The sequence below is a fragment of the Megascapheus bottae genome, chromosome 23 (genome assembly GCF_031878675.1).
Source record: "Megascapheus bottae isolate mThoBot1 chromosome 23, mThoBot2.hap1, whole genome shotgun sequence".
In the NCBI taxonomy this organism is placed as follows: domain Eukaryota; kingdom Metazoa; phylum Chordata; class Mammalia; order Rodentia; family Geomyidae; genus Megascapheus; species Megascapheus bottae.
In genome coordinates, this window is record NC_143531.1 from 20707741 (window position 1) to 20720411 (window position 12671).

At 40.3% G+C, this 12671-nt stretch overlaps 1 protein-coding gene across 1 annotated transcript in view; it reads right to left on the reverse strand.

The window, feature by feature from the left end:
• Positions 1 to 1131: 1131 nt before the first annotated feature.
• LOC150047412 (uncharacterized) overlaps positions 1132 to 12671 on the reverse strand; it is a 49469-nt gene continuing 37929 nt past the window's right edge. Inside the window, exons 6-9 of the mRNA XM_090356581.1 lie at positions 8081 to 8266; positions 2445 to 2571; positions 1959 to 2102; positions 1132 to 1248 (exon numbers count right to left, since the gene is read on the reverse strand). The gene's annotated coding sequence lies outside the window, so the exon portion shown is untranslated. The remainder of the gene's footprint in view (positions 1249 to 1958; positions 2103 to 2444; positions 2572 to 8080; positions 8267 to 12671) is intronic.

Below are 12671 nucleotides of genomic sequence, written 5' to 3' on the forward strand. Positions count from 1 at the left end.
CATGATACATGCATAAAACATTAAGAGGTACACACCACCAGCTGTGGAGTACATTCAATCTGAATGTTCAGTAGAGCCAAGGCACATTCAATCCAAGCATAGCTGACAAACCAATCAAGTAATTCCCAGTGTAGAAGACAACTGGCTGATTTCTTCAGAAAACTCACTCTTGTAAGAACAAGAAGAAAATGTGGTGGATCTGTTCTACATTGAAAGGAAACAAAAAGCTAGCACTTCTAAACACACTGCCTCAGCCTTGAAATGCAGGGCACTCACCATCCTTGACTCTCACATAAAACAAAACAAAAGAAACCCGAGAAACAATGAGGAGAGTTACAATACGAACTTCTCAGAAAATGATGCAATGGACACAGCAGTCGTCTGTGCTTATGATTTGGAGACACGTAATAAGATACATACAGGTGAAGAGTGAGAGCAATTGATTTGGTTTAGCAAAAATCACCTTTCTAAATAAATAAACAAGAGACACAGAGGGGAAAGTATGGGAAAACGGGAATGAGTAGATGTAGGAAATGTGGATTTTGTCATTGTTATGCTGGTCTTTACTTTTATCCAAATTTGGGAACTTCCAAGATAAAAAGGTTGGATAAAGAAGAAAATCTACCTGAGTTTCCTGAAGGAAAGCAAGGGCTAAGCCCTTTGTTGGTACCACATTGAGCAATGCGTTCTCCAGTGGCAAAGGTTCAAGGCTGAGGTTGGCTGCTTAGGTGCTAAGCCAGGGCAAGGTCCTTTTGGGAACACCAAGGCCACACTACAGACTTGGCATTTTTCTCTGCAGAGAGTCTGGAGGAAACGTGCAATATTGAAACATTTTGAGCAGTCTGAGCAACGGCATGGGCCCAAAAGTTATTAATTTTAATTTGAGGCTAAACCACTGGCAAAATGGGTGGCTCCCCTCAAATTCCTTGGGAATAGATGGAAAGCAGGCTTGTGTAGAAACCTGCAGTGGTTTCAAGATTGCTTTGGGAAGTCGCTTTCGTGCCATTAGTTAGCCTAATAAATAACCATTTATCATCATTCCAGTTTACTTCATCCTTAGTCTCACATCTAATCACATTTAAGTGTAAGAGAACACAAAGTCTTGTTATGAAATTTCTGAGCTATTTTATTATTTTGAGTAGGCATTGGGGAAACCATGGTTTTCTTTCTTTCACTAGATGTTTTATGGAGAGTTAGATGTTCTTCAAAGAATCTTGTGGGGAGAGAAGGCCATGGCTGGACAGAGAGCTGAAAACAACAAGTTTTCCCATTAAACAAAGAAAGTTCTTCAAACCATGTATATACTAAGGGGTTTTCCCAATCAAAGGACTTCCTAATTGCAAGAGTATGCTTTTAATATTCAATTTTAATGGAATTCAAGCAAGGCTTTACGAAAATCTGGCCCAATGTATGGGAGCAAATTCTTTTCTACAAACCACCACAAACACTTTGATGTTTAAGCCGAGTAGAAGGAATCTAGGTTGATTATTCCCTTTCTTCTATTCTTCTCCAGACCATCCTTTTCTTAGGAAAGAGCATTTCTCCTGATTTATCCAGCTTGAAAGGACACCATGCACTTGGCTCTCCAAACCTACTTATTAAACATTCCTCCTTCTTTTTCAGTCAGCATTAAGAATCATAAAAAATCTCACACAACAGAGTAATTAGTTGTTGAAAAAAATTCCTGGAGTGAGAAAAATAGTTTTAAGAAAACTCAAATTTACTATCTGTTGGTGTTGCCCATTTAGGACTTTTCCTTTAGAAAAACAATACAACTTTAGTCTAGTGTGTTGATTTTCTAATTTGAGAAATGAATTTGCTTTCTTCTTTTCCAGCCCACCTGTTATGGGATGCTGTTTTTCTGACTAACTCTTCCACATTGTGGTACACTCGTATAATTTAAAAAAAACAGACCTAAGATTCTTATGAAAATTCATATAAATACGTCAATGCCTAACCTTTATAATGAGTTTCTCCATATAGGTAGCACCCCATTTCTGCTAATGCTCCATGAACACATCTTGTCTTAATTCACACAGTTTGGATTTTCTTCAGACCATGAGTGCTGTTGATTCAGTTCTGAAACCTCAATTCACAATGTCCTAAAAGGAGAGGAGAGAAAGTCGTCGCTGGTGTCATTCCAGATAAGACGAGCACTCGAGCACGGGGGTTTTAAAGGCCTGTTTGGCATGTAGGTTGGAATTTAAGACATCCGATATATAAAATTCTTACACAGCAATTGGGAAGTTTGTTAGGGACCCAGACACTGGGAAAGTATGTTTGGGTTTTGATAATTTCTGTGAGGTAAATCTCATAATTCCCTCATTAAGGGGTTATAGAGGGTGGTTACAGAGCAGACACCATCATCAATTGTAAAACGAATACGGGACGTGTTGTTTATTTTATACATAGGTACAGCCAAGCAAACATATTAAACCACTTACAGCCATTTATTGACACTGGCGAGCTACAACAGTTTAGGAAAGTGAATGACGCAAATTGATGCTGTGGAGTCCCAGTTTCTCCCTCTTCTGCCACCAGCAAGTTTTCTTCAGAAAATTCCTTTCTCTGCTGAACACGTAGCAAAAATTTGGAAAGCAACAATCAGGTGGGTTTTAAAATTTTTTTCTCCCAACAATATAATTTGGTTTTATGCCAGTCTCAACGGACTTTTCAGAATCTACTAGCTTAACTTATTTAAAATATAGTGGTCTAGCCCACAATAAGAATGTTTAGGGATTTGTTAGGTCTTCAAGCCTGAACTAGTGAGTACCAAGCAAGCCAGAGTTTAGAACAAAGCAGCTATAAAACCAAATTCCAAATAAGTAGGGCTATCACCATTTGCCTATTTGGTGTAAGTTCTGATCATACTTATGGAATACATGAAACAGAAAAAAGTAAATTAGTTTTAGACTGAAAATATCTTCTGTAAATAGAGCTCATATTTTCAAAAGCAATGCATGAAATTTTAGTATATTATAGCATAGTATAGTATTGTGATTTTATATTTTATGTTATTCCTGAATCATCGGGTCTTTATTAGTTAAGAGCATCAAATGGAAAAATGTTAAATCGTGAATGAGAATGTAACCCAAACTAAAACTAGGTAAGCTGCCTAGCTACTTGGGAGGTGGTAGCAGAAGGATTTCAATTTGAGGCCAACTTAGGCAAAAAGTGTAGCAAGGCTTTGTCTCAAAGAACAAGCCAGATGTGGTTGTGCATGCCTGCAATCACAGTTTTACAAGAATAGAAGGATGGGGAACCAAGACTAGCCTTTGGCCAAAAGCACAAGTGATGAAAAATAAAGGTAGTGGAAAGGGGTGGGCCATGGATCACGAGGCAGAGCACTTGCTTAGCAGATAGGAAGCCCAGTACTAGAAAACAAAATTAAAAATATGATCAAAGTAGGTTTGCATCTTTTCACTCCCTGGTCACTAGTTCTGTGATCGCAAGTAAACCCATTAACCACTGACTGCCTTGGTTTCTTCATCTGTGAAATGAAGATAATAGTTCTTTCTTTTAGGAAGATATATGAAGATTGGTTTGAGGGGGGGAAAGTCAGCAAAATAATGAGCACTGCTCTGGCACAAAATTGGCAGTTACTAGTAGCTATTTCTCTTTCACTCTAGATATTTCCTTTCCATGGCAGTTTTCCACTTGTCTCACAACACTAACACATCACATTATTTCACCGCATGATACTTCCAGGAGAGGAAATATTTGCTCAGTTTGTCACCTGTCTAGGCAATAGAAGTGATGTGTACCTGCTTAGGCTTTGACACTGCCACTAATAAGAAAGGTGACATTTGCCTGCTCAGCAGGTTCTATACAGCATCTCACTATTCCTTATCATAATCACAAGAAGTAGGAACCAAGATCATTCCCGCACTACAGATAAAACAATGGAGGCCAAAAACATTCCTAAGCATTCACAGCTGAAAGTGGTAGCGATTGCATCCATATCTAGGAAATCTGACATTCAGTAATACTTGTCAGCTTGGCATTGTCCCCAGTGGGCACTGGTGGCTCACATCTGTAATCCTAGCTACTCAGGAGGCAGAGCTCTGAGGATTGGGGTTTGATGCCAGTCAATGTCCAGGCAGGAATGTCCCTGAGACTCTTATCTCCAATTGACTACTAACAAAGTTGGAAGTGGCTGTGGCTCAAGTGGTAGAAAATTAGACTTAGGCACAGAAGTTCAGGGACAGGTCTGGGAGTATAACCTACTGGTAGGGTGCTTGCCTAGTAAGCACGAAGCCCTGGGTTCAATTCCTTGGTACCACATACACAGAAAAAGCCAGAAGTGGTGCTGTGGCTCAAGTGGTAGAGCACTAGCCTTGAGAAAACCCAAGGTACCAGGCCCTGAGTTCAAGCCCCAGGAACAGCAAAAAAAAAAAAGGTCAAAAACTTAGATACATAAGGCCATGTAGTATGATGCTAAATGAAAGGAGCTCCAGGATATAGAAACAAAAGCCATACAATGTGTGATTGTTGTCCTTCATGTACTGTGTTCTCTCTCATCTCTTTTGCTGTCTCTTGGTTATCTCATATTGTTACAGTATTTCCCCTTGTTATCTGATATATTGTATATATGTTTATTTGGTTATTTGAAATAGAATAGGGAAGGGGGTAAAATAAGATGAGGGGCGGGGGTGGGGAGAGGGAAATGGGGACCAAAACATGAGAAAGGGTATCAATGTTTCTGCAGTAATGCACCTTCCATCTGGCGAATATAATGTAACCCTTCTATTGATTACAATAAATTAATAAAAAGCAGCTCGGGGACAATCCCCAGGCCATGAGTTCAAGTACCAGGACCAGCATCAAAGAAAAAAAATACGTAAGTAGAAGACGAAACAATATGGAGTATGTAGAGAGAAGGATCCAGGTGTCTTGGACTCACATGATGTAGAGAAGAGATGGCAAGCTCAGGGGAGTTTGGACTTTAAACACTTGCAGGACAAATGCATCATCTCTTGAATCAAGAGGCTGGTTCAGAGCTGGCAGCCTCTGAGTGGGCACGCAGAAGATACTGGGGCCATGTCCCCCATCTACCTGCAATGTGCAAACAATATCCAGAGCCACATAGCTCACGCGTTCCCTTCTACATGAGATACAGCTCATGACAAGAAGAGGACAGTGGGATTAAATACATACTCTTTGCACTGCAATAAACCGTGTGTACCGTGTGTACCGTGGGACATCAGACCAGATACCAGCAACAGGTATTCTGGATCATTCCAGATATAAGATAGTCCTGGCAGTTAGTGTTTCATCACTTGTTTCATCCTTGCAAGAATTCTACAAGGTTGGGCCGGGAGTTTGGCCTAGTGGTTAAAGTGCTTGCCTAGCATGCATGAAGACCCGGGTTCGATTCCTCGGTACCACATACATAGAAAAAAGCCGGAAGTGGTGCTGAGGCTCAAGTGGTAGAGCTCTAGCCTTGAGAAAGTCCAAGGACAGTGCTCAGGCCCTGAGCTCAAGCCCAGGACTGGCAAAAAAAAAAAAAAAAAGAATTCTACAAGGTGATTCTATGAACAGCCCTGCAGTGTTGATGAGGATAAGAGGCAAGTGGATCCCCACAAGCTGACTCATTCTATTCACAGGTGGTTGGATGCACTGCCTGGTCTAACTACAACACTGATGGGGAGAATGCTTTCCTTTTAACTTAATGACATTATGCACACACACACACACACACACACACACACACACACGAGTCATGCATCATCATATTTCATCATGGGCTGAAGAATTTGAGTAGTTTGTTTTGTTGGAATTCTTTGTCAGTCATGGCTCTTAGGATTGTCCTTGAGTTTTTGTGCTCAAGGTGAGTGTCCTACCATTTTGAGCCCCAGTACCACTTCTGTTTCTCTGGTAGTTAATTAGAGATAAGAGTCTCAAGGACTTTCCTTCCCTGGCTGGCTTCAAACCAGGAGCCTCAGATCTAAGCCTTCTGAGTAGCTACGATTATAGGAATGAGCCCTGGTGTCTGGCTTTGAGTAGTTTTCTACTGAGAAAATAATAATGATGTTGATGATGATGATGAAGTGTTCCATTGGTCTGGGGTAAGGAATGGCAGGGAATGGTTTAATGAGTGGAAAGTTCAATTGGGGAGATGGTGGTGGTGGTTATACAATAATGTGAGTGCATTAGATGGCTACTGACAAAAAGGTAGACATAAAATGGTTGCAATAGAAAATTTTATGCTCCATATATTTAATCATAGTCTTAAAATGTAGGAATCAAAGAGCAGTTGTGTTAGCATCATCCAACCCAAAGTGTCAATTGTGCCATAGCTGAGACAGCTGAGGTAAAGAATGAATGTCCGTCTTCTACATTATCTGTGGAGCCAATAGGCTGGCTTTCTATTTAGACCATAACTGCTATTTCCCAGGGAGAATATAGGACAGAGGTTTGAGAAGCTGAAATGGAGCCATCTAAGTCTTCTCTCCACAAGAATCTCATCCCTCAATGAATCAGAACCTTCCCTTGATGATGGGGATTTTTGTACTAACCAAGATAATTTTTTTTCAGAAGGTCTGCTAGAAATATAAGTCCATATACCTGCTGGGCCTTTTTGTAAGAGCCAGTTTTAAAAATGGAAAATAAAATTGAGTACCCTGTTATTACTTACCATTGTGATTGGCAAAGCTTCTAACTGCTTTCTGAATTTTCAAGTACCACCCGGAGTTGTTTTCCTTTCAAAGTGGATTTTTTTCCCTCAAGATTTTTATGAAGATCTCTAAGTGGAATTGCATGCAATCCTGGGAAGGGCAATTTTAATTTTTTCTTTTAGTTTTATTTGTAATGCTAACTTTGCAATTTTCCAGAAAGGAAAATCTGTGTGTGTATAATGTGATATTGGAGTTTTGTGACAGTATTTATGCTGTACATATTTGTATGGCTCTATGCCTGGGAATCTCACCCAAATCTCTCATCTCTAAAGACCCACTGGGGACCCAGTTTAGAATCCAAGTGCTAGAAGACCTTTGACAAAAGCAAAGGCTATTTCATAATGCTGTTCATGATACTTATAGAAGTGAAATGTATGAAAAAAACATAAAGGTATCATTTTCTTTTTTATTTAATTTTTATTATCTTTACATAGTTGTACAAAGGAGTTGCCATTGGTGGTATCATTTTCTGACAGGATAATTCTAGATGTTTAGATTAGCATACTATTCATTCACCTAGATAACAGGTATGTATTAAGCAACTTCAGGAAGCCAGTCATGATTTTGGCAATGGAAATACTGAGAATAACAAAACAAGATTGGGACTCTCTCTCTCTCTCTCTCTCTCTCTCTCTCTCTCTCTTTCTCTCTCTCTCTCTCTCTCTCTCTGTCTCTCTCTCTCTGTCTCTCTCTCTCTGTCTCTGTCTCTCTCTGTCTCTGTCTCTCTCTCTCTCTCTCTCTCTGTCTCTCTCTGTCTCTCTCTCTCTCTCTCTCTGCTTTTTTTGCTTTTTGTAATTTTTGAGATAATGTCTCATTGTATAATTCAGGCTGGCCTCAAGATCACTATCTACCTATCTCAGCCTTCCAGATGCTGGGATTATGAGAGTATGTGGCTCAGGAGTCTTTGTTCTTATACCACAATATCCCCATATGGAATTGACTTTGAGAAGAGTAACTGCTCTCTGTAGCATCCAAATGCACACTCGCTTTTGAGCAGGTATTAAATAAAAAGTCAAGAAAGGATTTATTGTCGAGTAATTATTTCTATACAGTCTACACACAAAATTTGAGACAGATTAAAAAATAATTTTCGGGGCCGGGAGTTTGGCCTAGTGGTAGAGTGCTTGCCTAGCATGCACGCAGACCCGGGTTCAATACCTCGGTACCTCACATATATAGCAAAAGCCGGAAGTGGTGCTGAGGCTCAAGTGGTAGAGTGCTAGCCTTGAGAAAGTCCAAGAACAGTGCTCAGGCCCTGAGCTCAAGCCCAGGACTGGCAAAAAAGTAAATAAATAATTTTCTTTCAAATGATAAATTTGCAGACTACCTTAGTCACTTCAGGGCGTTACCACAAAATACCTTAAGTTGAGGGTACTTATAACTAACATAAAATCATTTCTCACCATTTGAAGGCTGGAAAAACAAGATGAAGACGCCTGCAAATCGGCATCTGTGAGAGTCTGATCCTCACAGACCTTCACTGTCGTCTTCACGAGGTGGAGTGGCCTCGGAACGTCCTCAGGTCTCTCTTCTGAGGGCACTAAGCCCATTTGTGAGGGCTCAGCCTCATGACCTGGTTACTCTTCTCACTGAACAGCGGTTAAGATTTCAACCTGTGAATGCTGTGGTATATGCATACCCATAGTTGTCATAATCTGCAAAATTCTATGAAATATGGACAGTCCTACTTCAAGTCTAAGGCCTAGGGAGTCAATTCTGCTAATCCAGCTCTGTTTTAATAGCCAGTAAATATCCATAGTCGATTTATTCATTTAGTTCAGCTATAGTTTCCTCAGCTGCAAACATGCAAATAATTAGTACCATAGAGGGATGTGCTACCTCCAACGTGCTTTGAACAGGACGAGGCAACAGTCACACATATAACAGGATGACATCTCTCAGGTGGACATGGGAGCTCCTGATTGGCTGATCTCCATAGTCAGCACTGTAAAAGCAGCAGTTTCTAAAACTACCGAGAAGGAATGAATTCATGCTGCCTGTAGAAGAGATGATTGTGAAGAGTTTAATATGCCCCCAGGGTGAAAGAACCACCCAGCTTGACTGATAAGATGGAGGGATGGAGAAGAATAGCATATCAAGCTAGAATTGTCTTCAGAGAGAACATGGGTCCAGAAATGGGAGTTCAGCCAGGTGGGAGCTGGACTAAGGAGGAGCTTGTGTCCTCTTCTAAGGAGTTGGGGCTTTATTCAGTAGGTACTATGGTCAGGAATAGCTCCATGTGTTAGACGCTTGGTACCCAGTCCATGGCACTATTGGAACAGGAAGGAACCTATAAGAGATGGGACAAGTCTGGTCTCAAGGGGCATGACCTTGAAGAGGATATTGGGACTCTAGCCTCCTCTTTCCCCTCTTTTCTTCCCAGCCACCACAAGGTGAGTAGCTTTGCTAGATCAGTAATTCTCAGTGATGGCATGCTCCCTCACCACAGGTCCAAAAACAATGAAGCCAACCAACTATGGTCCAAAATCTCTCGGACAGTGTGAGCCAAAATACTGTCCTCTAAGTTGATTACTCCTGGAATGTTTTCACAGAGATGGGAAACTGACACAGTAGAGCAGTATTTCTAAACTAAGACTTGCCTTTAGGTATTAGGATTCCCATGAGATGCTTTTTAAAAAGAAGAGCTGGGCCTACTAGAATTCAGAAAATCAAATATAAGGTCTGCTTATGTTATGGTTGAAATACTAAAAGGAACCAATGGCAGCTTTTAAGACATGGTTTTCACAAAGAGCTTTGTCTTAGGTAAGTGACTTACTAGCAACCATACAACTAAGAAAATGAAGAGGCTCCTCTCTCAGAAGAAAAAAATACTCCTTTAAGAAAATAAAGACATGTGTTGGCTGGACATGTTGAATTAAGAGGGAAAAAAATATCACAAAGCTACCACAACATACATCCTGCCACTGGTACAGACATCCTGAAGTCCACGGGCAAAAAGATAACTGTTCTGCCAGAAATAATGATTCATCAGTTCTCCCTCATTTTTCATGGACGATTTCTAATATAAATTAACTTCATCATTGGGGAAATACTGCCGAGGTGTTACGTCACCAAGAATGGCTGGTGTGAAAAACTGTAATGGTTGTCATTTCTCTGGGTTCACATCAACAAAACCTACTCACAACCTTTTCCTTTGATTTTTTTTATCCTACGTTGTTATAGATTGCCCAGTGCAAGCTTTTAAACTTGAGACTTGATGATTCTATCCCCATGCCCTTAAGTGTTTACCAAAGATAATGAAAAGATGACTTTAATGAAAACCAAATACATCCATGCACATGATTTTGTTGAACATGCAACATTCTCAAAGATGGCTGAAAAGCATGGGAAAATACTTAGAGTATGATAAATCAAGGGAACATATGAAATAAAAAGTATATATGTCTATAGAGTCATAAATTTTATGTCTATGTAGTTTTGTTTATATTTCCAAGATACATTAATATGTATCTATGACATACAAACCCTCAGCCTAATTTTAATTATGTTCTAAAATCTAAGAGCCAGTGATTATATATAGAGATTCCCTTCTTGAATACTTGTTTGTCAAACACGTCATTGGAAATATGATATAAAAATCAATGTTAATAAATTCTTTAAATTAAAAGTCTATATGTGATCACTAGATTATTAGAAATAATTTCAAATCTACACTGATGATTAGAAGAACATAAAATGGTGTTTAACTCTGGGGGCAGTATCAGTGATTTTTTTTGTTACCTTCTTTCTGCTCTTCTGGAAACTTCTAGAATAAAGTTGCCCTCACCCCCCACCACTATGTGAATGGAATGTGGGGAGTGTGCTTCCATGAACAGGGATGAAACTTCTCCCAACTCCTAGCAGACTGTCTCCTTTCTGTCTGCCCCATGTCTACTGAGACCAGCAGGCCCACTAAAGAGTGAATCCCTTGAGTTGAGGAATTACCTGTATGCTGGCATCTTGTCCCAAGATGTTCCCAGCCACTTTAGTTTCACCTTCCACTCCAGAGGCCTGAAGACAGAGCTGGCCAAGCAGGTGTTAGCTTCAGGAGAGAGGGCTCCCTGCTCTGAAATCCCCTGGTGTTTTACCATCCATAACTTCATTCCTTAGGGTCTAAATTCTTGTTACAGTCCCCTATTAAAATGTAAATACCTCCAGGGAATGTTAGGCCCTTGTCAGCAAACACCTTGCTTATGAGCTAACACCTGAGCTGAAAGTCATCTGAAAGCAAGTGTCTTTTGAGACAGAGAGATGAACCATGGAGAGAAAGGCAGCTAAAGGATCTTACAGGGGACTAAGCTCAGAATGTCACAAGATTCCCAGACCTGGAGCTGAGGAGGCTTGAGGGCCTGGAGACCAAGATGCAGGTCCAAGCAGATAAGGTAAGTTGGGTGCACTTTCTGACATAAGCACTCCCAGGTAGTTTCCACTTTCTTTTCTATTCCCACTGTAAGTAGGACCAGGATTTAGGTATTTGTTGATAAAAGTTTTGTTTTTCATTGTGCTTTTTTGGATTATTATTTTTTATTGTGAATAGAAGGGTTACATTATATTCACCAGACAGAAGGTGCATAACTTCACAAACATTGATACCCTTGCTCATGACATGGTCCCAATCTCCCTCCCACCCTCCCCCCGCTCATCTTGATTTCCCCCAACTGCTTCTCAGTTTTTGAACTTTAAGCATTGAGTTTTGGTGCTTAGATCCCAACCATGTATGTTTAGTTCCTTTTATATTTCTTCAAAACCCAAAACTGTTGCGGCTGGGGATTGCACCTTATCAGTTGTGTGCATTCTTAGCATGCATGAGGCCTTAAGGATGACTCCAATAAAAAAAAATAATAAAAATAATGATCAGGTGTCATGACTCACACCTGTTATCCTCGCTGATCAGGAGGCTGAGATCTAAGGATCAGGACTCAAAGTCAGCCCAGGCAGACAAATCCAAGAGTTTCTTATCTCCAATTAACCAGCAAAAAACAAGCGGTAGAAGCATGGGTCAAGTAGTTTGAATGACAGACTTGAGCAAAACAAAAACAGAAACAAAACAACAATGACAAAAAAAAAATCTAAGGAAGAGTGTAGGGACCTGACTTCAAGCCCAGTACCAGTACAAAAAGAAAAATGAATGAAAAAAAGTCATTTTGCGAGGTGGCGGTGGCTCACATCTGTAATCTTAGCTACCCAGGAGATTGAGATCTGAGGATTTTGGTTCCAAGCTTGCTTGGGCAGGAAAGTCCAGGAGACTGGTCTCCAAACCACCAGAAAACTGGAAGTGGGAGTATGGCTCAAAATGGTAGAGTGCTAGATTTGAGCAAAATAGCTCAGGGAGTGTGCCCAGGTCCTGAGTTCAAGCCCCATGGCTGACAGAAAACAAAACAAAAGACCCCTTCATTTCTTTAATATTAAAAAATAAAATATAACTGTTATCTGAAAGGCCTTGCTGTGGGCCCGTTTCTTTCTGGAAACGTTTTGACTAGAGAAAGTTGCTGAATTTCACTACTTTGGTGTAATATTCGTCACCACAGGACAGTTAGTTAAATGTTACTTTGAATTGAATAAAATTGCATGAACACTTTTCAAATAGTTGGGGTTCAAAAAAAAAACCAAATCAGTTTTGCCAAAGCATTTGCTTTCTTCTTCATTTTTCTTAAACCGATGTTTATTTCAAGGAGCATTAAAACCATGTGTTTTTAATGTATTGACACTCAGCTCATTAAAATGCTGCTCTGTGACTGTTGTTCAGTGTCCAAGAGGCCCAGTGGTTTGAACCAGTAGGTGTGTTGTGGTCCACCAAGAAAAATGCTGTCTGGATGGTTCATAGCTCCTCTCTGAAGTTCACAGAGGCCAGAACATCTAAGGCCTAGCTAGGTACATGCGTGTCACCATGGTGAGCTGTCAAACTCTGCCCTGCACAGAGGCCAGTAGCCAGAATGGTCTTGGACAAGTTAGGGTCCTAAATCAGAATTGTTAAATTAAAAACTTTTGCCTAAT